The 26,374-nt window shown below is 49.5% G+C and overlaps 1 protein-coding gene and 1 long non-coding RNA gene across 2 annotated transcripts in view; both read right to left on the reverse strand.

The window, feature by feature from the left end:
* ZNF449 (zinc finger protein 449) overlaps positions 1 to 25,386 on the reverse strand; it is a 57,253-nt gene extending 31,867 nt beyond the window's left edge. The window contains exon 1 of the mRNA XM_082717647.1: positions 25,367 to 25,386. The gene's annotated coding sequence lies outside the window, so the exon portion shown is untranslated. The remainder of the gene's footprint in view (positions 1 to 25,366) is intronic.
* LOC309855986 lies at positions 4,735 to 8,966 on the reverse strand. The gene is made up of 3 exons (XR_014307022.1): positions 8,310 to 8,966; positions 8,037 to 8,114; positions 4,735 to 5,110 (listed from the first exon to the last, which is right to left on the reverse strand). It is a non-coding gene; the product is annotated as an uncharacterized lncRNA (long non-coding RNA).
* Positions 25,387 to 26,374: the final 988 nt, after the last annotated feature.

The following is a 26,374-nucleotide window of genomic DNA, read 5'->3' on the forward strand; positions in this document are numbered from 1 at the left end:
CGCCCCTGCTGGCGACTGTCCCAGGCAGAGCTGTTCTCTGCTGCCTGCATCACAAAACATCACATGTAAAACACTCAGCACAAAACAGTAAAATGAAATAAAAGAGAAAAGTAAAACAGCACAGAGCCTGGTGCGCACACGTGTGTGTGAGCTGACTGGGGGCAGATCAAGCTGGCAGATCTCCTTTCTTCTAAGTCCCTGCCCCTGGGGTCAGGGTAAGAGAACACTGGCAGGACCTTCAGCGAATAACCTGCCGTGGGAAGGCAGGATGGATGTCCTCCCATTCTCTCCTGGCTGGATTTCAAACAGCAGGTCCAAGCCCCTTCCTCTAGGATCCTGTGACATCACTGCAAGGGACAGCTAAGTTTTTTATATTCTTACTTGGGCATCACATACTATGCACTTTTATGCTCTAATATTCCTGTAAAAGAAACCAGAGCAGATCTCAACTGGTTTGATATAAAAGCGAGATCGATGCCACGGACAATAAAGATCCGTGGCCCTTAAGACCCAGTGGACACAAGAGAGTATCTGGGAGACATGAACGGACCCTGCAGGAGAGCCATGCCCCTTGTGGCACGGGTAGCAGGAGAGGATGGCAGGAGGCTCCTGGGTAGAGAATTGGTACCATATTTATATAACAATGGAAACAAAGCCCTAGTAGCAGATCTAGGGCGGGAGGTGGAAGACGTTTTATAAAAACAAAAATCACTGGATTGTTTGATTTTTTTCAAGAAGTCACATTATCTAAACATTTTTACAGCAGCAATTAAGGAATGTATAGATCCAAACATCATAATCAGATATTTGAGGTTTTAGGGGTGCCTGGGTGGCACAGTCGGTGAAGCTTCTCCCTTCAGCTTTGGTCTTGATCCAAGAGTCCTGAAATGCAGGCCCAACCGGGTTTGGGCTCCCTGCTCAGTGGGGATTCTTGCTTGTCCCCCTTCCTCTGCCCCCCCCACACCCCCCACACATTCTTTCTCTCTCTCCTCAAATAAATAAATAAAATCTTTTAAAAAAAAGAAATTTGAGGTTTTAGACTCAGCAGCATTTTAAAAAGAGGTTAGAAAGATTACTGTAGAATCACAGTATCCACACACACAGTTTTAGAATGTGCAAAATCACCCCAGAGGTTTAAGAGTTACAACTTCTCAAAACATTTCCCAAGGCGTTGAAATAACTAAGTCTCAATTTATATTACAGGAAGACCTACTAGCAAATTGCTTAGCAATAGAGGAATTCCTGACTCTGAATGTCAGGAGCTCAAGAATATCAAGAACAGCTGAAGGGAGGGGAAATGCATGTATTTTGAAACATATTTTAGCCTTCAATCTAGCTTGCAAGCACTTTTAATAAAAACTCACTTCCTTTCTTGGAAGGAGGTCTCATTTCTTTCTGATAATATGATTTGTTATAAAGAGTGAATTATAGGGGCGCCTGGGTGGCTCAGTGGGTTAAGTCTCTGCCTTCAGCTCAGGTCATGATCCCAGGGTCCTGGGATGGAGCCCCGCATCGGGCTCTCTGCTCGGCGGCGAGTCGGCTTCCTCCTCTCTCTCTGCCTGCCTCTCTGCCTACTTGTGATCTCTGTCTGTCAAGTAAATTACTTCCACAAGAGTAAAGACATAAGATTACCACTTGCCTGGTGGTAACACATAGTCGGTGGGCAGAGTGTGGCTTAGGGAAGTTCAAGTGTGTCACACAATGGTTGCTGATGAAAAATATTCAGACGACCCCAAAAAGAAACCTGATAAATCTTTCAATGAACATTAACATCCTCAGTTTATTCCTCAACCTCATGAAGAGTATCTGTGAAAAATCCATAGCTTAATGGTGAAAGAATAAATGCTTCACCACCCCCCATGATCAGAAGTGAGACCAGGATATTTTATAGATTTCCCCATTCTATGAATGGAATCATACAAAACGTGCATTTTGTTTCTGGCTTATTTCGCTTAGCACAATGTTTTTGAGGTTCATCCATCTTGTAGCATGGATCACTATACCATTCCTTTGCATGTCCAAATAATATTCCACTGTATGGTTATACAATTTGTTTATCCAATAAGCATTTGTTGGACATATGAGTTGTTTCTTCTATTGGGCTATTACGAATAAGGGTAAAATTCACATTTATATGCAAATGTTGGTGTAGACATATGTTTTCATTTCTCTTAGATATATACTAGGCCATTGGGAACTCTATGTTTACTTGTTTGAGGAACTGCTAAATTGTTTTGCAAAGTGTCTGCACCATTTTACATTCCTGTAATGTTTGAGGGTTCCAGTTTCTCCATATTCTCTCCAGCACATGTTAATTTCTGTTTTTTTGTTTGTTTGTTTGTTTTTGGCTAGCCTAGGGAGTATGAAGTTATACCTTATTGTGGTTTGGATTTGCATTTCCCTAGTAACTAATGATGTTGAGCATCTTTTCATGTGCTTGTTGGCCATTTGTCTATCTTCTTGGAGAAATTTCTATCCAAGTCCTTTGCCAGTTTTTAAATTGGGGTTTTGATTTGTTGTTGTGGTTGTTGTTATTCAGTTGTAAGAGTTCATTATATATGCTGGATATTAGGATAATCAACTGATTTTTGCCAAAGACACCCAGACCATTCAGTGAAGAAAGGAAAATCCTTTTAATAAATGATCCCGGGACATCTGGGTAAACACATGCAAAAGAATGAAAAGACTCTTACCTCACACCATAGACAAAACTTAGAATGGATCAAAGACCTAAATGTAGGTCCTAAAACTATAAAACTCTTAGGGGCACATTGATGGCTCAATCATTGAGTGGCTGCCTTTGGCTCAGGGTCACGTCACAATCCCGGGGTCCTGGAATGGAGCCCCACGCAGAGCTTCCTGCTTGGTGGGAAGCCTGCTTCTCCCTCTTCCGCTCCCCCTGCTTGTGTTCCTTCTCTCGCTGCCAAGTAAATAATTAAAAAAAAAAAAACAACTATAAAACTCTTAGGAAAAACATAGAGGTGAATTTTTATGACCTTGGGTTTGGCCCTGGTTTCTTACCTACATTCCAAAAGCACAACTAACAAAAGAAAACAAATAGATAAATTGTGCTTCATCAACGATTTTACAATTTTTGCATCAATGGACAGCAGGAGCCCCAAGGAGATGTGAAGTAGGTGGTGTCAGCTGCTCTGGGGCATCCCGAGTGCCACCCGCTGCTCCAGGTCGGGGACCTGTGCGCACAGCTGTGCGCCCACGCCGCCTGTGGCACCAAAAGGTCCATGGCCACGGCTCTCTGCGCCACGCGTCCCGTCGCTCGAGGTGGCGGCTGTGGGACTCGTCCCAAGCGCCCGTCGCGCCTCTCTTTGTTGTGAGCCGCGCGACAGCGGGTGCGCAAAGCCGCCCCTCCCGCGACCCCGGAGGCCAAGTCAGACGGCGGCGGCACAGGGGACAGGCCCGGGGGGGGGGGGGGTGACTGCATGTGGAGGGCTGCAGCGGTTGCGCTTAACCGCGGGTAGGAGGGACACGGAGGAGCGGGCGTCCCGAGCTGCCGGCAGGCGCCTGTGGGGATGGCGGAGGACTGTGCCCGCCCGGCAGGGGGCACAGGGACTGGAATCATTCCCCGCCTCCCGGGACAGGCGAGCCCAGGGCTGCGCTGCTCCCACAGCTCCGCCCTCGCTCGGGTGCCCTGGTCGTCGCCCCCTCCCATCCCCCGCGTCCCCACGGCGCACGACGGCCCACTTCTGCACGCCCATGTCCTCACTCAGCCCCGCACATTCTCCGCTGCCAGCTGCCGCCCACCAGGCTTTACCCCACCCTGCCGAGAGGGTCCCCCAGGGGACAGCGAGAAGATCCAGTTGCCTTCAGGACTCTTGGAGTGTACTGTATTGGAGAACCGGTTCCCAACTCAGATTCAGCTGCTCAAAAGTCAATACTTGAGAGACAAGTGATGGTGGGAAAGGAAAGGTTGCTTTATTCAGGAGGCCAGCAGCCTGGGAGATAGCGGGCAGAAGTCTCAAAGACCATTTTCCCCATCCAGGAGGAGCCTGGCCATTTTCAAAGAGAAGACTCAGGAAAAGGGGGTGGGGGCGAAGCTGTGCACGGGAGAAGCAGACAGACTTGGACAGACTTGCTGGCACCAGCCGGAGCTGTTTTCGCAGGCCAACAGGCCTTATCTCCTGGGAAAGTCTGGTCCTTCACTCCTCAAGGCCAGCGGTCTGCAAATCTCAAGGAAAGAGGTTAGTTCCACCACACACCAAGGGGCTTAGGTCAGTAAGCAAGGAGCCCCTAAGCTTAAGGCAAGTTCACCCCTAAGACTGGCTGGAGTGTGCTGTTACAATGGGACATTGCCATATTCAAATGCCCAGTGCTCTAAATTCTTTTAAATAAAATAGAGCCAGCAAAGAAGTAATGCTGTAGTTTCTAAATGATAGTCTCATGAGCCTCAGAATTTAAAATATGGGTGTCCTCAATTTCCCAAGGGCTTGAACCCTGTTGTCAGACAATGTGTTTCACCAGGGTAGCGACTAGGTTTCCCAGGGGGCCACACCCAGGCCTAGGGACAGGAGTCTCGGTTCTGGAAGGACCCACTTCTGCATCACCATTCCCCGACTCTTGTTTCAGGTTAAGGTGGACGAGATGGGACCTGCTGTGGGATCTCACCACCTCCCAGGCCGGGAGAGCCCCAGCATTCCGCATTACCAGGCACGGAATCCCCAGAGTAACTAACCCAAGAAAGCTGCTTGGTCATAAAAACGTGTCAAACCATGGGAGTGAAAATGCAGCTTTTATTTGAACAGCTGAAGCAAGGCTATTGTTATTCTAAACCGGTTTTTTGCATTTTCCAAAATTGCATGGAGGCATGAGCACATAGGTTATGTGATTTTTTGGCAAGGGCCACCTCCACCCTGGTGCGGCTCGCGTCAGCATCCACAGCCACTTGGACAGATCCAGATCATTTCTGTGGCTCCCTAACTGCCTACCGAGTAAAAAGCTCAGGACGTTTTTGGAGCCCAGGGTGGGTTTTAAGTATTCGTCTGCCTTCCTCTTGATGCTCGGAATGGGTATGCTGGGACGGACTTCAGAGCATACCCTCTCCATGACTTGTTGGCACTACGGATGGCTTCACAAAGAGCACAATGGAGGAAGCCTGAAAAAGATGAGTCGATCCAGTGAGCCCAGGGGTCCCTTCCCCTGGCCACCTCCCGCCGCACACATTGTCCCAAGTCGTCGGAGGCACCATCTGTCTGGGAAATGCCAACCTTGTCATTTCTTCCCTTCTGTTGTGTACATGGGTCTGCGTCTAGAATCTGTTCAGCTCCACTGGCATATTTTCAGTTCCCGTTTTAATTGCTAACTAAGTCCGGTGTAGATTTTTGTAAGCTCACCATCACAGCTAACCCCACATAGGTTCTCCTCTATTGAATTGAATAATCAGCTCGTTTTATTTCATGGCAAATGAAACCTAATGGGATTCATGACTGTGCTGAATTCGTGGATTTATTTTGGGGAAAATTTAGAGGATCACAACAATGCATTTTCCTCTCCAGCAAGAAATGGTATTTTTTAAAAGATATTTATTTATTTGTATGTGTGTGTGTGTGAGAGAGAGAGAGAGAGAGAGAGAGACAGGGTGGGAGGCAGGGAGGAGGAGGAGCAGAGGGAGAGGGACAAGCTGACTCTACACTGAATGTGAAGCCCTAACCGGGGCTCGATCCCACAACTCTAAGATCACGACCGAGCTGAAACCAAGAACCAGACACTCAACAGACTAAGCCACCCAGACATCCCCAAGAAATGGTATTGTTAGCATCAAAACAGTTGGCTCGCTAAAAAGCTTCATGCATATTTCCCTCTATTTTTTTTTTTTAAATCAGGGGCACCTGGGTAGCTCAATCAGCTAAGCTTCTGATTTCAGCTCAGGTCATGATCTCAGAGTCCTAGGATGGAGCCCCACATCAGGTTCCCCATGAGGAGTCTGTTTGTCCCTCTTCCTCTCCCTCTGCCCCTCCCCCTGCTCATGCTCTTGCTCACTCTCTCAAATAAATAAATAAAATCTCTTAAAAATAAAATAATAAAAAAATAAAATTCACATGTCTTATGGCTAGTATGAGCTGCATATATTATTTCATATTTTATTCTTGGAAAAGTATACAATATCTTCTTTTTTAAAAAAATAGATTTTATTTATTTATTTGAGAGAGAGAGAGAGAGAGGGGGCATGCTGAGGGAGAGGGAGAAGCAGGCTCCCCACTGAGCAGGGAACCCGATGTGGGGTTCAATCCCAGGACCCCGGGATCATGACCTGAGCTGAAGGCAGCAGGTTAACAGACTGAGCCACCCAGGTGCCTTCCAGTATCTTCCTTCATGTCTTTAATTTGTATCTAACCTTAGTTTTTGGTAAAACTTCTAGGTGAATGATTTGGTGATTCCAGAAACATTTATTTAAGAAGACAAAGGCAATTTTTCAAGTTTCCTTATGTAAATAAAATCTAATATCTCAATAATATGAAATAAGATTCAGCTATTAAAAAGGGTAAAGAAGGGGGCTCCTGGGTGGCTCAGTCGGTTAAGTGTCTGCCTTCAGCTCGGGTCATGATGCCAGGTCTTAGGATCAAGCCCCACATGGAGCCCCACATAGGGCTCCCTGCTCAGCAGGGAGTCTGCTTCTCCCTCTGCCCCTCCCCCTTGCTCGTGCTCTCTCTCAAATAAATAAAATCTTATTTAAAAAAGAGTAAAAGGGGTCCTCTATGCACCCACAAGGAAACAATCTCCAAGAAGTAGTCATTGGAGGAAGAAACTTGAAAAACAGTGTCTTATGCCCTCTGTTTGTTCTTCACAGAGTCATCTATACAGATAAAAGTAAATGCAAAGAGTAAGATCTGAAAAGTTTACAGCAAGCTGCTAATGCTGGTTCTTCTGGTGCAGGGCTATAAGATGCTGGAGCATAGGAAATGAAAGGGTTATGAATTGATCCCTATAAATGCAATTCTTGTATTTTCTCCAACAAGAATGCAAAAATACGTGTAAGTGAGTTCTGCAAATTTCTTTAAGTAGAACAAGATTCCTCAGAAGCATAAGCTTAAGACAAAGATGCCAACACCAGAGTTGTTCTCCAAGGTTGCTCCGCTTGTTTCCTCCAAGGGAAGGGCACTGGAGCTCAGAAGAAAGGCACCAAAACCCCAATCAAATGAACAGGGAACCAACCTGTAAATGGAGTTCAAGGCTAGAGAGCTGACCTAGCCAGGAAAGATTCCCCACCCTTGTCTGTGACTCCAAGAAGTTTCACTCTGGAGGGAGTAAGGAGGTTTTGACACCCACTGTCTGGTCTGTTTCGCACAATAGCTCATTTAACTTCTCCCAACGTTGGTGGGTGCGGCTGTCACACCCATTTACCCAGGAACCGAGGCCCAGGAAAGGTATGCAACCAGCCCAAGGTCTCATAGCTAGCCTGTGGCACAACCAGGATAGGAAGCCAACCGGGCTGGCTTCAGAGCCCCATCCTTCCACGCTTTCAGGATGCTTGCCCTTGATCCTCATGGAAGTCAAGGAGACAATTCCCATTGTATGTTTACATGGTCTTTCAATTCCCAGAGTATGTTTACATGGTCTATCTGGGATGGGAAGAAACCAGGACAACTGAGAATTCCCTGCCACTCTGTGCCTGAGTCTTCAGCTGTTAGGTGAGACTGAGTGGGGCAGCCAGTGGGGAGGCAAATCACATCTCATAATAGTCATTTGCGTCCCTCGGTGCAGTAGCTCTACAGCAAACACAAAATCCCGTCCTCCCCATCAGTCCTCCAGCATCCTGTGAAAACCCATGTCCTACCTCCAGACAACACCCACACGGTCACACTCGAATGTCAACAATACAGCCGTGGGACTACTTGGCTGAGGTCCGTGCAATGGCACGTGCCATGGATGTGAACTGCCATTTAAAAAGCAGGAATCAAAAACTTACGACGTACTGTATGGTGACTAAAATAACATAATAAAAAGATAAATAAAAAAGAGGAAATCTAAGAGTCATGACCATGAGCTGGATCCAGAGATCGGGGAAAAATGGAGAATCCTACCTGGGACTGAGTTCCCTTGCCGCTCTCACTGGGTGATTGGATCTCGAGGCCAGAGTCACTGACCATTGCCCAGTGGACCTGTGGAAACGCATTGAACACCGTTATGACAGTGTGGTGAGCCCCACAGGGAAAACGTTCACGGAGAGATTTTGCATCATCCGGCGAAGAGGTCTGACATAAGACAGAGTGGTGCGTCGCAGGGAGAGGGTATGGAAATGGTACCCTAGGACCTGTAATAGCTGACCCCCCTTCCCGTGGCACTCCCTCACTCACCGTGTTCAGCCCTGAACCAGAAGTAACCCAGGTGGTGTTAGTCAGTGTCCATAGCCTGCCATTCATTGCATGTGGTCACAAAGTTTTGAGGACCATTGTGAGTCACCATGGCTCCTCTCTGGGCACTTAACCAATCAGGCCCTGGGACTTAGAGAAAAGTAGAGGGAAAAAGAGGAAAGGGAAAATTTCCCCCCCTTCAGACCAGTTGTTACTCCTGGAGGAAACACAGTGACTGAGAACAGGCCCTGTGGGTCTGGGTAAAACACAGCCAGCCCATGCCATGTTTTCATCTGCCTCACAAAATAAATTGACCTGATGCCCCCCTCACCACCACCCCTGCCAGCACTGCTGGGTGATAGTTGCAAGGATGATTGACTCTTGCCCACAGGAGTAAGATGTTGCTGCGTGAAGCGGTTAGGAACCTAAGCTCAGCGGACAGGACAGGACAGAACTCCTGATTCTCAGGATTATTGGGGAAAAGCACTCATAGCACCCCTGTGACACAACCAAGGGGTTAATTCAAACTTGACTTAGGCCTGGGCTCTTTAAAGCCAGTAAAGCAATCATTGCCATAAAGGAGGATCCTAACTTTAGATAGAGAGCAAACAGGGGTGCCTGGCTGGCTCAATCGGGAGAACATGCAACTCTTGATCTCAGGGTTACAAGGTAGAGCCCAACGTTGAATACAGAGTTTACTTTAAAAAAGAAAACCTGGATGGGGCGCCTGGGTGGCTCAGTGGTTTGGGCTGCTGCCTTTGGCTCGGGTCATGATCTCAGGGCCCTGGGATCGAGCCCCGCATCAGGCTCCCTGCTCCGCAGGAAGCCTGCTTCCCTCTCTCTCTCTCTCTGCCTGCCTCTCTGCCTACTTGTGATCTCCGTCTTTCAAATAAATAAATAAAATCTTTAAAAAAAAAAAAAAGAAAGAAAACCTGGATACAGAGGGAAATTTTTTTTTAAGATTTTATTTATTTGACAGAGAGAGACACAGCGGGAGAGGGAACACAAGCAAGGGGAGTGGGAGAGGGAGAAGCAGGCTTCCAGAGCCTGATGCGGGGCTTGATCCCAGGACCCTGGGATCATGACCTGAGCCAAAGGCATATACTTAACGACTAAGCTACCCAGGCACCCCTACAGGGAGAAATATTAAAAATCTGAAAGAGGGGAGTCTCTGGGTGGCTTAGTCGGTTAAGCAGCATCTGCCTTGGTTCAGGTCATGGTCTCAGGGTCCTGGGATGGAGCCTACATCAGGCTCCCTGCTCAGGAGGGAATCTGCTTCTCCCTCTCCCTCTGCCCGTCTCCTCATGCACTCTCTCTCTCTCTCAAAAATAAATAAAAATCTTAAAAAAAGATTTTCCCTCTCTTCCACTCCTCCACTTCACCCCCATTCGCTCTCTCTCTTTCTCTAAAAAAAGAAAAAGAAAACAGAGAGGTCCATAGTTTGACCCAACTGGAAATCTAACATTTACTAGAAAAAAAAATATATATATATATAAAATTAAAGGATGCTGATGGACTTTTATGTTCTGGGCTTGGAATGAAATTTATCATCAGCTGGTGAAACTTCACGGCCTTAATCAGTATTGGGACTCAAAGTACAATTGTACCTGGGAATTTCACTAAATGTAAACAAAGTACCTCCATACTCTTAGGGTAGTTACCAAACATAAAATACAGGCAAATAAGTGTTCCATGGTCAAAAGTCCCATTGCCCTCAAATATCCCATAGTGGGCATGGAGACTCTGACCCACTGAGTAAAAAATTAGAATTAAGTCTTTGTCGCTTACAATTGACTTGACAAAATGGAACCCCATGGAACTCCCCTCTCCCCTGCCTGAAATAGTTGATGAAGGCCAATATGAATTAAAATAGGGCCTTAGTATTGGAAGCTATTATGCATGACCTATTTATAGAAGTCATAATTCTCCCTGCTGCCTCTCTATGGAACAGTCCACCCTGGCCTGTTCTTAAACTTAGAAAAAAAATGAATGGCACTCCACGGTGGGAAGAATCCATTCTCTTGCCTTTCCAGCTTCTAGAGGCTGCCCACATTTACTGGCTAATAGTTCCTACCACTCCAACCTCTGCTTCTGTCCTCACAGCTCCTTCTCTGACTCTGACACAGCTCTGACTCCGACACGGCTCTGACTCCAGTCACAACCCTCTCAGCACCCACAACATTAAAAAAACAAAAACCCTGCAACATCTTTTAGTCACTTTTGGTTTGTGGAAACAGCATATTCCTCATTTTAAAACTTCATTTAAAAAAATAAAAATAAAGGGTGGCTCAGTCAGTGGTTAAGCATCCAACTCTTGATCTCAGCCCAGGTCTTGATCTCGGGGTCATGAGTTCAAGCGCCTCATTGGGTTCCATGCTGGGCATGAAGCCTACTAAAAAAAAACATATATAATAGTAAGATAAATACATAAAAATTTAAAAATGAAAATTGTATTTATGCCCATTTATGCTGATACTTTCAAATAAGCCCACTTTGAATGCAGTGCCCTCTAATAAAAGACCCCAGAATCTGTCCAAATTGCAATACAGTGGGCACTCTTATTAGTGCCCTCCCCCACAGAGGCCCTTTCACTGTAGAAGATTTAGAATAGTTTTTTGTTGCTGCTGTTTTTTGTTTGGTTTTGTTTTTTACTGCTTGCAGTCTCTGGACCATATGTGAGTCCATGATCTTCTAATGCAAGCATGTGGCTCCATGCTACGTGCTATAAGAAGGCCAATCAGCGGCCACATAGTGGGCTGTCCCGGAAATAGGCCCTGAGCCTATGACTCTCCATATCCAGCTATCAATTATGCCTTGGGTCGTGCTCGCTTCGGCAGCACATATACTAAAATTATGCCTTGGGTCATGGAAGCAGCACCCCGCAAGCTGGGCAGACACTGAGATCTCCTTGCTATGTGGTACAGCCAAATCTGGTCCCTCTGGCATATCCTACCTGCAGGAGAGGGTGGCACTCTTGGCCTTCACACTCTTCCCAGAAGCCATAGTGCTGAAGTAGGTCATCCTTATCATGGAACCCTTGACCTAATGCGGAAGCCCAAGGAATCAGCTGGCTGAAAGGCAAAGGGGATTTACACACCTTATCACCACCATCGTATGCAGTGGAACTTGACCAAGAAGATTCTCACAAGGCTGAGAATAAACACATATGATCAAACTTCAGACAGTTGCCTTAGGCTAGATGGCCTTGCCAATGATCTCCTGAATCTGCTAATTATCACAGGCTCTTTGGCCATTGCCAGTGGTCTGGCCATCTGATCCAGCCAATGGCTGCAATAAGTTCTTATCTAGGGTTTCTGACATCAGGGTAAAGAATTCTAGTAATGCCTTGCCTCACAGATGCCAAAAACATTAATAAAGTATCTAAGGTTCATTCAACATTTGAAGATTGATTAATGTCATCCATCACATCAAGGAGATGGGGTGGCAACAGAAAACCTGGTTCCGGGGCACCTGAGTGGCTCAGTGGGTTAAGCGTCTGCCTTCAGCTCAGGTCATGATCTCAGGGTCCTGGGATCGAGTCCCGCATCAGGCTCTCTGCTCCGCGGGGAGCCTGCTTCCCGTCTCTCTGCCTGCCTCTCTGCCTGCTTGTGATCTCTCCCTCTGTGTCAAATAAATAAAGAAAATCTTTTAAAAAAAAAAAAAGAAAGAAAACCTGACCCCATACTGGAGGAGACAATGAAGAGCATCAGCCGCTCTAGCCAACTTGGGGTTTCATGGATCCTCTAGAGCCAATGGCAGGAGGAGGAAGGACAGCAAAGACAGTCTTTGCTGCAAGCCCTGTTATGCCCTGTCACAAAAGGCAGGTGACACTCAGATGGCATTGCCAGGGAACAGTCCCCAGCCACAGATGTTGAGTTCTATAGTAGCGTCTATGGTGACACACGTCCAGTCATCTGGTTCTTCTAGAAACCAAAAGGCCTCCAGATGTGATGTCTGGGAATACCACTTGGCTTGTTCGTCCCTAGAGCTGACTTTACACTTGTTCCTTGAGAACATGTCCTGGAAAGAAGTCATTCTCAGACACAATTAGCTGACATATATTCTGAAAACTATGCCAGGATGCTGGAGACACAATTTTGGGAAGGGACATAAGTCATCCTCCAGAGCTCACAGCGCAACATGGAGCACCAGAGGTGGTTCTAAAGCTAATGAAAGTGATACACAGGCTGGGGCCCCTGGGTGGGTGCAGTCGATGAAGCAGCTGACTCTTGGTTTCAGCTCAGGTCATGATCTCAGGGTCATGTGATCGAGCCCTGCATCAGGGTCCACACTCAGCTGGGAGTCTGCTTCAGATTCTCTTCCCCACTCCCTCTTCCTGCCATCCCACAGCTCATTCTCTCTGTCTCTGTGCACACAGGTCTATTTTTTTTAAGTTTTTTTAAATAAATAAATAATTTTTTTAAAGTTATACATAGGGTAAGCTGACTTTTATCTTCTAAATTTGTCTTTCTGCATACCCTGATTTTTCTTCCAACTTTTAGGTTTTAAAGCTTTCAAACCTACAGAAGAGTTAAGAGAATGGTATAGTAAACACCCATATACCATTTACCTAGACTCAGCAATTGTTCCAAGTTTACTGTGGTTGACCCTCAGACTGTATAAGTTTGAACTGTGCACACAGGTCTACATATAAGCAGTTTTTTTTTCCAAAAAACAGTATGGTGTAAATACAACACAGTATATAATACATATAACATACAAAAATATGTGTTCATTGACTGTTTATGGTATCAGTAAGGCTTCTGCTCAACAGGAGGCTATTAGTAGTTAAGTCTTGGGGGAGTCAAGAGTATTAAATTTTTTTTTAATTTAGTGTAGTTGACACACAATGTTATATTACTTTCAGGTGTACAACATAGTGGCTGTTCACCACAGCATAAATACCACCTGTCACCATGCAAAACTATTATAAGATTAGTGACCATATTCTTTATGATGTGCTTTTTTTTCACAGATTCCTGTGATCTATCCATCCCATAACTGGAAGCATGGATCTCCCACTCGCCTTCATCCATTTTTGCCCATCTCCTCACCTCCCACCCCTCCAACAAACATCAGCTTGTTCTATGTATTTATAGGTCTGATTCTGCTTTTTGTTTGCTCAATTTTTTTGCTTTTTTAAATTGCACGTATGAGTGAAATCATATGGGATTTCTTTTGCAGTCTGACTTATTTCATTTTGGATAATACACTCTACGTCCTTTATGTTCGTAAATGGCAAGATCTCATCTTCTTTATGGCTGCATGATATTTCAATGTGCACAGGAAACAATCTTCAACATCACTCAACATCAGGGAAATGCAAGTCAAAAACACAATGTGATATCACCTTACACCTGTTGGAATGGCTAAAATAAAAAAGACAAGAAATAACAAGTGTTGGTTAGGATGTGCAGGAAAGGGAACACTTGTGCACTGTTGGTGGGAATGGAAGTTGGCACAGCCACTGTGGAAAACACTAGGGAGTTTCCTCAAAAAATTAAAAATAGAAATACCATATGATCCAGTAATTCCACTACTGGGTAGTCAAGAGTCTTACTCAATTTTTTTTAAGATTTTATTTATTTATTTATTTGAGAGAGAGAGACAGTGAGAGAGAGCATGAGCAAGGAGAAGGTCAGAGGGAGAAGCAGACTCCCCATGGAGCTGGAAGCCTGATGCGGGACTCAATCCCGGGACTCTGGGACCATGACCTAAGCCAAAGGCAGTCGTCCAACCAACTGAGCCACCCAGGTGTCCCTTACTCAAATTTTTTATTACGCATTGAGGAGGGATGGTTGGTGCTCCAACCACCGTATTGCTGTTCAAAGATCAACTGTATATTTTGGTCTTCTCTCTCTCATTTTGTGCCTCTCTGTTTCTGTTTCTCTCATTCTCTCTCACACAAACATACCCTTATAGTTACAATTCTTCTATCAGCCCACAATTAAAATTCCCCAATTGTCTCAATATAATCTCCTTTGTACCTTGTTTCTAATCAAAACTATACAAAACATTTACTCGTCATGACTCTATAGTCTAATTCGACCTAGAAAACATCTGCACTTCTCCAGTATTTTTTTCTTACAACATAGTGATGTTTTTGAAAAGTTCATTATAAGTATAATTCCTCTAAATTTTGATTTGTCTGATTTTCTTTAGTATCAGACCAAAGTTAAACATTAAAGAGCCTCAAGATTTCTCCATTGTAATTGATGGAGAATATTCTGTTTATAATAAATAAGAAATCTAAGAGTGTGTAAATCCCTGATTTTCTTACAATCTTTTTACTCAGTGATTTTAGCATCCTTTAATGCTCTTTTCCTGAATAATTTTAAGGGTGGTTAAAAATGATGATGTTTCTAGGGTGCCTGGGTTGGTCAGTCAGTTAGGCATCTGCCTTTGGCTGGGGTCATGATCCCGGGGTCCTGGGATCAAGTCCTGCATGGGGAAATTCTTGCTCAGTGGGGAGTCTTCCTCTCCCTCTGTTGCTTCCCCTACTTGTGCTCTCTATATCTCTGACAAATAAATAAAATCTTTTTTAAAATGGTGATATTTCTAAGGAGATCTTTTTCTTCTCCACCTGTTAGTTAACATTATTAGCTCATCACAGCTTAAACTTTCTGCACTTTTCATGAACCCTTCAGCTTAGAGATGTTGTGGAGGGATTCTGTTTGTTTAGATTTTGACCATTTGATTACTTTTGAATATGTCAATCTTCACAAGCTAGGACAGAATCAAACCACAGCAATCTAGTCTTCTTGGGGTCCAGGCCCCATCTTTCCCTCTTTAGTGGAGTGACAAGCTAAAACAAGGTGCTAAGAACAGAATTTTAATCTCTAAATAATACCTACTTATCTACATTTTCCCTCAGGAAACACCGCCGGCAAGGTCCAGTCATTAAAGGCAGGATACACAGAACATCTTGATCTACGAAGGACAGAATGACCCCAATTATACACTTGCCAATGTACTGGTGAACTAAATTAGAGGTGGGCAAGGACTGGTGAACAGAGAAAGTGTTTACATTTTGAAAACTGGCTCTGAAGTTTTAAAAATTGCCTGTTACCAGGGCATCTGGGTGGCTTAGTCGATTAAGCATCAGACTCTTGATTTTGACTCTGGTTGTGATCTCAGAGTCGTGGAATCGAGTCCCGCATGAGTCTCTGTGCCAGGTGTGCAGTCTGCTTGAGCTTTTCTCTCTCTCCCTCTCCCTCCATCCCTGTGCCAAACCCCCTCTCCCTGTGTAAAAAAAAAAAAAATTGCCAATTACCATCAAGAAGAAAGCAAGGAAAAAATATTGCAGATGTGTCTATGTGGATACTTGACTTTGCCAAAGTCTCCCACTAGAACGCATAGTTAGAGATGAGTGTCAGGGATCAGATGCTTAGATAGTTTCAAAATACATGCTTTGAGCAGTGGCAGTATCATAGCCAATGGGGTTTATCCAAGGCGTGGTTATTGCTAATTGAAAACTTTTTCCAAAATACAATCCTTAGTAATAAGAATTTGACCTACTGCATCCCTCCATCTGCCACCCGAACACATAATGACAACCGTAAGGACTATTGAAAAGAAATGCTCAAGTCTACAAAGGGTGGTGGAAGCCATACGTCCCACTACAAAATAACCTCCAACTTTCCTGTCAGAGTAACAGGGCTACTCTTCCGGAATGGACATTCCAAGTGGCCAAACTTGTCGGCTGCGTTCGCCAGGGCCGGGAGGTGAAAAATAGAGCTAAAAAGTGTCATCCGCTCAATGTAAAATCAGAGTCAGCTAACACCCTCGGAACAAGCTCAGAATCTGCCCATCATTTGTTAAACATTTGCGATAAAGGCCCTCTGTGCCATCTCAGGAGGGCTTTTCTTAAACTGAAGGTCAGTATAGTCTGTGCTGGAGAGCCTTAAGCATTTGGCTTTACTACTGGGGATTCCAGCAGCCAGGCTGGTTCGAGAAGTCATCCAACAGGGCTGCCTCGGCGACAGTCAGAGCTCGCCAGCCAGCCCACCCTGAGCTCCTCATGGCTGCCCTAGGCCAGCTAGCAGGCCTCACCTAACTGCCCCAACCTGGCCACCCCACCCCCAGATCCAACCAGCAAGACACCCATCCATCTCACTAGTGCTCCTGCTAGGCACTGTATGCACGGGGTTTTTAAAGATTGAGATACTCACCCAGAGCCAGAAGTCAAACTCCTGAGTCCATTTTATTCAATTTGAGACCACTTGGCCTGTGTGTGTTTTATCTTTCATAAGAGGACTCGATCCTTTGGGTGTTTTCCAACAGCTCTCGATACAGAGTTCACTGAACTGTGTTACTACAAGAATACCCGAATCCAGCACATTTCATGAAAATGTATGAACCCCAAAGAGTATTTATAATGCAAACAGCAGATACGGAAACTCAGGTTGCCCCGGAAAGATGTTACTGGGCTCTCACTGGGACCAGGAAGCACCGAAAGGACCCTGAAGGTAGCTGGCTCAGACCCAGCCTCTGGTGGCTAAGGATGGGACCGTCATGCGAAGAAAGTTCCACACAGGGAAGCGGAAGCTCCTGCAGCCTCCCACCTGCTTGGAACAACCACGGCAAATCTCACTGGAGTCTAAGACATCTATGAAATCATCTGAGATGACCACAACTTTTGAAAGCAGGATGGACTGAAATAGTAGAAATTTCTTTTTTGAACTAGGGAACAATTAATATCCATGTCACTGAATGTATCGCTATCTCATTCCTTTTTTTTTTAAAGATTTTTTATTTATTTGACAGACGGAGATCACAAGTAGGCAGAGAGGCAGGCGGAGGGGTGGGGAAGCAGGCTCCCTGCTGAGCAGAGAGCCTGATGCAAGACTCGATCTCAGGACCCTGGGATCATGACCTGAGCTGAAGGCAGAGCTTTGACCCACTGAGCCACCCAGGCACCCCTATTTTGTTCTTTTCTGTAGCTGAAACTCCCCCATTGTATGGATTTACTATGTTTCTGTATACAGTAATAAACTGCTGTGCATGCAGGGTTCCGCAGGCCAGCATGAATAAAGGAGCAATAAATATTTGTATACAACCACCTGTGTGCACATAGGGTTAGAGTTGTGTTGGATATATACTAAAGAGTGGGATTTCTGGGTTATGTAGCAATTCTATGCTTACCGTTTTTGAAATATTTTAATAATTTAAAATTTTTATCTGGTCTATGACGTCCCTCAAGTTTAAGGTCTCTCATGTGTCTTAATTAAGCAAAAATAACAAAACCCAAGAATGCCAATTTGGGCGCACTGGGGCCAAATCCCCAGGAACCCTTATTAAAATGCCCATGTTGAAGCCCCTGCTGGAGCCAACGCCTCAGGGCGTCCAGGTGTGGTGAAGAAATCGGAGTGTTTAACAAGCTCTCCCAAGAGCTTCTCCCCTGGCTAAGGGGAAGGTAGACAGTGCTGAGCCCAGATTTAGGAGGTAGTGGGGTCCCTGCCCAGGCCTGCCCCTCTCCTCCTGCTGGCCTCCAGCTGAGCCGGCCCTTGCTTGGAGGGCGAGCAGATCCACTGGCCCTCCCTGGGGCCACCAAGGGGACTCCCCGCCTGGCCTCAGCGGCTCCCATTGGGCAAGGTCATGCCAGGCGACTGACCCCAGCAGCAGCAGACCCAGCACCATCGAGAGCCTGGGGCAGTGAGGCCTGGGGCCAGAGGCGCGGACTCCCCGAGGGCCAGTGGCAGGGCTCCCTTGGGTGGCTCACAGCCCGCGACGGCCGCCTCCAGTGCTGACAGACAGGCGGGCGCCGGTAGAACAGCACAAGGGCATTGCGCGTCTCCAGGTCCGGGAATGGAAGGGGCGGCCGGTCCCTGTGCGTCCCCTGTCCGGGAACGAAGGGCCACGGCCTGGCGGGTCCCTGTGTATCCGTGGGCTGGAGGATGGAAGGACTGACGCGTGGATCGCCCCTGTGCGTCCCTGGACACAGGAATGGAAGGGGCGCGGGTCCCTGAGCATGCCTGGGCGGGGGAATGGAAAGACCATTGCGGTGCTCGAGCCTGCGCATCGCTGGACGCCGGAAGGGAATGGGAGGCTGGTCCCTGTGAGCGGGAATGGAAGGGGCGGTGCGAGGCGGGTCCCTGTGCATCCCCGGATTCAGAGACTGAATGAGACGAAGGGCACTGTGTGTCCCTGGGCGGGGAAATGGAAGGGGCGGCTCGTAGTGGGCCCTGTGCATCCTAGAGATGCTTGCTTGCCCAGGGAGTTGGGACTCCTTTGTTCCCTGAGGCCGTGGGACCTGGTTGCCTCCAGCCCTGACTTGGGATTCAGTGGGAGTAGGTGCGACCTGTGACGCACCTCTGTCCTTCCAAAGAGCCCACGGATGAGTGACCAGAGGGCGGTGGGCTCCTGTCCGGCCCAAATCCCTGCCGCCGCTCCCTGGAAGCTGGCTGGGCCTTCCCAGGGTTGTCCCGGGCCAGAGCGCCCGTCGGGGCGCCGGGACATCCTGTGGGGAGCCCGCGGGGGCCGTGCCCGCGCCCCAGGCAGCCGATTTGTAACCGGCTTTTAGACGTTCCCGCGACGTGTCTCTCCTCGCCTTTCCGCGAGTGCCCGCTTTGCACACACCCTCTTTATCCGTGGGCCGTGTGAGCGCGGGCTCGCTCGGGCCGGTCTGGGGAGAAGCCGTGAGTCCTGGGGTGCAGCAGCGAGGTTTCCCCGCGGGAGGGCGGGTGGAGGGATGGCGGGACAGTGAGGGCCCCGCGGGACGCGGTGGAGGGTTCGGGCCCCTCTGGGGAGGGCGGCGGGCTGCGAGGCTGAGCAGGGTCAGGGCGGGTCCACAGCCCAAGCCGGCTGGGTTCCTGGATGCCTTCCAGAGGAGAGGGTTCGGTGCCCAGGCCGGGACGTGGAGGCTTTCTAGGAATGAGTCGTGGGGAGCAGTAACCTTGCTCAGTGCTTCCTCTGGGCCGGGCCAGGCCAGGCGCACTGCCTCTGGCTTCCACGCAGCTGCAGCCAGCACAGGACATTTTCTGAAGCTGACATTGCAAGGAGAGACCCCGGGTGTCCTTGGAGAAACTGGCACGGGAGGGGGGGGGCGCCTGGGAGGCTCAGCCGCTGGAGCTGGTTTCAGCTCAGGTCCTGATCTCGGAGTGGGAAGGTCAGGCTGCAGCCCAGCCCCGCCCGAGTGGCTGGACAGTCTCTCTGTCTCCCTCGGCGCCCCCCGCCCCCAAAGAAATTAGTCCATGTTTCAGGAAGAGACACTTGCCCGGGGATGGGCGGGGAACAGTGCCGTTCTCCATGACTGGGCAGCAAGAGTCCCGAGGATGTTTTCACCTGCTCCCCTGCAGGGAAGAGGGAAGGTCCCCGAGTTGGGGATGGGCAGCTAGAGGGAGAGCATGAGGGCGGGTACAGGTCTGGAGACCTGTGGAGACGCATGTCCCCACCTCTGTCACCACAAGCGTGGCCTCAAACATTGCACGTAGAACACTTGAATGTTTGCGGACATGGGCATCACCAGGTCGGTGCATTGTGGCCTTGGCACCGTTTCCCTCTGGCACTGACCGTGGGACCTGGGACAGCTTACTCAGTGCCCGTCAGCCTCCAGCCTCAGTCCCTCCATCTGTACCCAGGGCATCGTGCCAGTCCCCACCTGCTCGCTCTGCCTGAGTGCCACGTGACCTGCCACGTGGGGGTGACTTGGAACAGCACCGGGACATAGCGCCATGAATGTGATCAGTGTCCTTGGTTCCTGGTGCAGACCAGGTGGCTGGCGGCCTGCCTTGTGGCAGTGTGTTGCTGTCATGAGAAAGCCCTCTGACTTGCCATCACAGGACAAGGGTCAGGCTGATGTGGGCGGAAGTACAAGCGTGTTGAGTGGAGAAGAATGAAGGGTTGTGGATTGGCGGCCTGGGGAGGCGAGGCTCTAGCTGAGACGCCGATGGCTGAAGGTGACCGAGGGTGACTCGGGGCCACATGGACTTTCAGGGTTATTCACCAGAGGTGTCGGAATTGCTCCGATGCCTTCTGTGGCCTGTGTATCTGCCGAAACAGAAGAGAGCCCACATTAGCCTGGGAGCGGGTCTCCCGCCAGCATGTGGATGCTGGCTTCTCCTCAAGGCAGGTGTTCTTAGCCTTGGTGAAATTCTAGAGCCAAGCCGCTTGGGAGAACTTCCTGCCCTGATGGCTGGGGGGCATGTGAAGTGTAGCGAGGACAAGAACTGTACTTGAATCACTCTGCACTTTATGTCCGCATGGCTCTAGTGGCTGCCCTATGGGACAGCACAGTGCTAGAGGGTCTGGGGATGGGCTTGGACATTTTATGAACCTTTTGGAAACTGGACGCAGATTGGATGTGTCTGTGTACTTTTCTAGAAAGTGAGTCCAGGGCTTTGCCATCAGCGTCTCTGACCCATCTGAAAGGTCAGGGTCGGCCGCGGGAGGGCTTGGTGGAAAGTGAGCAAGTCAAGGGAGGTGAGTATGGCCTGGGGTGATCGCTGCTGCTCTTCCTGTCTGCTTTTGTCCTGCCGTCCACTGTGGGTGGCTCCTCCTGACGCCTGCACAGAGGAGCACACTGGAATCTGAGACTTGGGGCCCCAGAGCCATCAGAGCTGTGGCATCCCGCCAGAAGCGGGCAGTGGAGGAGGCCATGGGCTGTGCCACCCAGGCCGGCTGAAGATGGGCTCCCGGTTTTGAGACTGTGATGCAGAATGAGAAGCCTTCGCTAGCGGTCCAGGCAGTTCCAGTACAAAGAAGCAGCTGGGCCTTGCAGACTCTGGGAGCTTTGCCATCCGCAGCTGAAGCCAGACCCACACTCTGAGGACCCAGTCCCGGAGCTGCTGGTGTGGGAGCCGTGACTCAGCATCCTGTCCTCACAGACAGAGAGCTGTTTGAGGCCCCCAGGGCTGCCGCACAGAGAGGCGTTGTGTTCCCGAGGGAGGGCTTCTGCCCAAAAGCCGAGCCACCAGGGCTGAGGGTGGGCGTCGCCTTTGGCGTCTTGGGGTGAGACCCCGGGAAAGGAGTGGAGCCGGCTGCCACTGTGTCAGACGTCTGTCTCTGCATCCCGTTCGGCCCCAGCATCTCCCAACGGACCTTCCTATTTGTCTTCCTCTCGGATCAGTGTATGGCTCGTTTCTCCCGGTATCAGACCCAGCCCCCCTCCGATGATAAATAGTCTGTCATGTCCCCTTCGATACACTCAAATGGAATTCCTAGGGAACACAATCTACCCACCTCCATCCTCCAAGAACATCAATATCGTGCTGGACGGGGTGCGGGCCAGATCCGGCCACAGCCTGTGTTTGTAAACCCCGGGAGCTACAGCACGTTTAACCCGTGAGATGGTTGTTGTTGTTAAGATTTATTTATTTAGAGGCACCTGGGAGGCTCAGTGGGTAAAGAGTCTGCCTTTGACTTAGGTCATGATCTTGGAGTTTTGAGATGGAGCCCCTGTTGGTCTCCCCCGTCAGTTCAGAATCTGCTTTTCCTTCTGCCCCCTCCTCTGCCTCTCCCCTTGCTCATGCTCTCAATACTTTCTCTCTCAAATAAATAAGCAAAATCTTTAAGAATTGTTTTTCCAAAAGGCTTATTTATTTATTTGAGGGGGAGAGAATGAGCAGGAACGGGATGGGCAGAGGGAGAGAGAGTCTCAGGCAGGCTCCTCGCTAAGCGCAGAGCCCGTTGTGGGGCTCAATCTCAGAACCATGAGATCAAGAACTGAACCAAAACCAGGAGTCAGATGCTTTACTGACTGCACGCCCCCGGGTGCCCCCAAAAGGTTGCTTTTTTAAAACAAGGAAGAAGGACAGTAAGGGGCAGACTGAATGTGGCCCACAAAGCCTAAATTTTCCCTGTCTGGCCCTTGTTTTTTTAAAAAAAGATTTTATTTATTTATTTGACAGAGAGAGAGCGGTCATAAGTAGGCAGAGAGGCAGGCAGAGAGAGAGGGAAGCAGGTTCCCCACTGAGCAGAGAGGCTGATGCGGGGCTCCATCTCAGGACTCTGGGATCATGACCTGAGCCAAAGGCAGAGGATTAAACCCATTGAGCCACCCATGCGCTCCTAAAGTAGGGCTTTTCTAGAAGATTAAAGACATGCTAAATTATGCAAAAATACTATGTGTTTATATGAGCACAAGGTGAGGTTCTTTTTTATTTATCTGACAGGTCACAAGTAGGCAGAGAGGCAGGCAGAGAGAGAAGAGGAAGCAGGCTCCCCGCTGAGCGGGAGCCCCGATGTAGGGCCTGATCCCAGGACCCTGGGATCATGACCTGAACCGAAGGCAGAGGCTTTAACCCACTGAGCCACCCAGGCACCCCTCAAGGTGAGGTTCTTGACAGGTTCTTTTACCTTTAGTACGGTTTCTGTGAGTATCACCCAGGATAAGTGGGTTGTACTCTGTTCCAGTTCCAGTTTTCATTGTCAGACAGGACTTCTCAGAGTTCTAGCGCAGGCTAGGTCCTCATGGTGAGGGTGTTAAGGTTCTTGAATAAAAAACTGTTACAAATATAGTGAAAATTTTTAAAAAATCAAAAAAATTTTTAGACCATGAGAGCATGAGCAGGGGAAGGAGCAGAGGAGAGAAGGAATCTCAAGCAGACTCTGTACTGAGTGCAGAGGACAATGTAGGGCTTGATCTCATGACCCCAACATCTTAACCCAAGCTGAAATCACGAGTCAGATGCTAAATCAACTGAGTCACCAGATGCCCCAAATATATTGGTAATTTTAAAGATTTACTTCCATCAGTGTCTTTAATACCCGAAACAAGAATAGGTGCTGGCAGAGAAGCCTGTGGGCGGGGTGCTTCCCCTCCCCTGCATTTCTCTAGCAGCTCCAGCAGACTCCTTCCTGAGTCCCCATATGCTCAGTCTCCCTGATTAGAGGGTGCATTTGATTTCGTTGCCCAAACACGCGTGTATTTGAAGCCAAGTGACCAAGTCCTAGGTCAGTTGCTGGAAGGAGGTCTGGGGCCACATGGAAGTGGCTGCCCTTTGTATCCTGAAATCCTGCCCCAGAGTCAGGGACTGAGTGGGGTTGATTCAGGGGACACCTGGGCAGGCATCACGGTGTCAGGGGCACCCGTGAGCACCAAGAAGTTTTGCTAGGGTGGACAGTGGTCCTACCCTGAAGCATGGATCCAATGAGCCGAGCCCGTGTCTCTGCCAAGCACTAGGCTCAGGGCTGTCCAGACATTATTGCCACATGGCCCTCAGAAAACCCCATAGGGAGATGGGAGCATCCTCATGTCCCCATTATGGCCAGGGGCAGGGGGACACATGCTCAGGGGAGAGTGCACACCTGGCTGGTGTCACCTAGAACCCAAGACCCAGGAGCCATCCCCTGCCATGGACCTCCACCTCCTTCTGCAGGATGAGTGCACCGTGGACTCAGAAGGGTCCCTTCTGTGGTCGGCGTCACCCCCCAGCAGTGTCCTGGTCTGCCTGGTACCATAATCACCTGTCAGTTGATAAGTAAAGCTTGCTACTGAGTTTGCATTACAGGGCACTGTGACCTCTGGACCATCCAGTGGTTAGTTCCTCTCTCTGTGGGTATGTAGTAGGAGTGCGTATCCTGTAGAACGTAGGATTTCACCCAATGGTTCGCTGCACAATTCTTACTGATTCCCTTTTATGTGCCAAGCACTGTTGTAGTCACTGATTTGTAGTCTTTTTTTTTTCTTTAAGATTTATTTATTTATTTATTTATTTATTTGACAGAGAGATAGAGAGCACAAGTAGGCAGAGTGGCAGGCAGAGGGAGAGGGAGAAGCAGGCTCTTCACTGAGCAGGGAGCCCAATATGGGGCTCCATTCCAGGACTCTGGGATCATGACCTGAGTTGAAGGTAGACACTTAACTGACTGAACCACCCAGGCATCTCTATAGTCTTGAACCAAGAGGACAAAATCCTCTGCCCTGATGGAACTTGCCTTCTGTTCATGCTCACCAGGCTTCCTGAGCCATAGAGTCACGGGACAGGACGGGGCAAGTGGAAGCACTGTTGGCTCCAGGTTCCCCTGAAATTCATCCTGCTGAAGCAGCCCTAACCTCATGGGAACCCCTGAGAAGCCCACCCCGGACAGGAAGGATGCAGAGGCCCTGGATTGTCTCACCTCCCCCCCCACCCCCGCACTCTCCCACCGGGTTCCTGTGGGGAGGGAGATCTTGAGACGGATGGTGGCTCACCACTGTCCTTGACCATCTATCTTGCCCCGTCAGGGCATCACCCTGGCCTCCCTGAATGGATGGTGTCATGGTGCCAGGACCAGGGAGCAGGAAGGATCCGTCTGGGCTTTGTTAGCAACGAGGTTTTAACGAGTCACATGAAAGCCCAGGGACCCGGCACCCCCTGTTTCTGGGCCCGGGTGTTCTGCGGTAGAGCTTCCCAACGGGTGTGCTGGGACTGAGTAGCTCACTTAGGGGTCAGTGCACTGAAAGAAAGGAAGTAAGAGAGTCCTCTTGAGCAGAGGTTGCGAAGTATGACCCTTGGGCCTGCTCCTGAGCTGATTCTTTAAAAAGTGACATTTCAGTAATGGACCTGGAACCTAATCTGTGTGCCCTGCGCTGACCTTACTGTCCTCCCCATCTCTGGGGTGGTCATGTCAATACAGGGCCTTGAGTTCTCTCATCCTGAGTGGAATACTATTTGTATTCCTAATAGCATGTAATTTGTTAATTTTCCTGTAAGGGCGGGGCTGGGACAGGTCCTCTCCCTGGTGCACAGGCTTTCCCAGGATCAACAGTCCCTCTTTGTCCTGCTCCATCTGCGGCTCTTTGGTTTGGTTGGCTGCAAATGGGAAATGCCTTTGCTTCCACCATTCCTCCAAGGTTCTGTGGCCCCCTGTTACTGGAGAAACTTGAGTCTAGAGTTTAGAAGATCTTATTCCAGTGTCTGTCGGCAACTGTGAGAGGACAGGGTCTGTGTGGTTCTCATGTGGAGCACAGGGGTCGTCCCAGGATCCGCTCTGTCTCCACCTGTCCGTGTTTGCAGCTGGCTTCCCCCATGAGGAGCACTCCCGTGGTATCTTCAGTCTATGGGCTGCTTCCCACCGTCCTGCTGAGGACCCTCTGTGGGCAGCCTTTGTGGGAGAGTCTCATTCGCTCCAGGACTCACGGCTTCTCCCCAGACCGGCCCGAGCGAGCCCGCGCTCACACGGCCCACGGATAAAGAGGGTGTGTGCAAAGCGGGACTCGGGGAAAGGCGAGGAGAGACACGTCGCGGGAACGTCTAAAAGCCGGTTATAAATCGGCTGCCTGGGGCGCGGGCACGGCCCCAGCACGCTCCCCACAGGGTGGCTCTGCGCCCCTACGGGCCCTCCCAGACCCGGACAACCCCAGGAAGGCCCGGCCAGGTCGCAGGCAGCGCTGGCTGGGACGCGGGACAGACAGGAGCCCGCCGCCCTCTGATCACTGGTCCCTGGGCTCTTTGGAAGGAGAGAGGCGCGTCGCAGGTCCCGCCTACTCCCACTGAATCCCAAGTCAGAGCTGGAGGCAACCAGGTCCCACCGCCTCGGGGGACAAAGGGGTCCCAGCTCCCTGGGCAAGCAAGCGTCTCTAGGACGCACAGGGCCCGCCACGAGACACTCCTTTCATTCCCGCGCCCAGGGACACACAGTGCCCTACGTCCCATTCTTTCTCTGCATCCGGGGACGCACAAGGACCCGCCTCGCACCGCCCCTTCCATTCCCGCTCACAGGGACCCGCCTCCCATTCCCTTCCGGCGTCCAGCGATGCGCAGGCTCGAGCACCGCAATGGTCTTTCCATTCCCCCGCCCAGGCATGCTCAGGGACCCGCGCCCCTTCCATTCCTGTGCCCAGGGACGCACAGGGGCGATCCACGCGTCAGTCCTTCCATCCTCCAGCCCACGGATACACAGGGACCCGCCAGGCCGTGGCCCTTCGTTCCCGGACAGGGGACGCACAGGGACCGGCCGCCCCTTTCATTCCCGGACCTGGAGATGCACAATGCCCTTGTGCTGTTCTACCGGCGCCCGCCTGTCTGTCAGCACTGGAGGCGGCCGTCGCGGGCTGTGAGCCACCCAAGGGAGCCCCGCGGGGAGTTCGCGCCTCTGGCCCCAGGCCTCACTGCCTCCAGGCTCTCGATGGTGCTGAGTCCGTTGCT

This window comes from Mustela nivalis (genome assembly GCF_964662115.1).
Source record: "Mustela nivalis genome assembly, chromosome: X".
In the NCBI taxonomy this organism is placed as follows: domain Eukaryota; kingdom Metazoa; phylum Chordata; class Mammalia; order Carnivora; family Mustelidae; genus Mustela; species Mustela nivalis.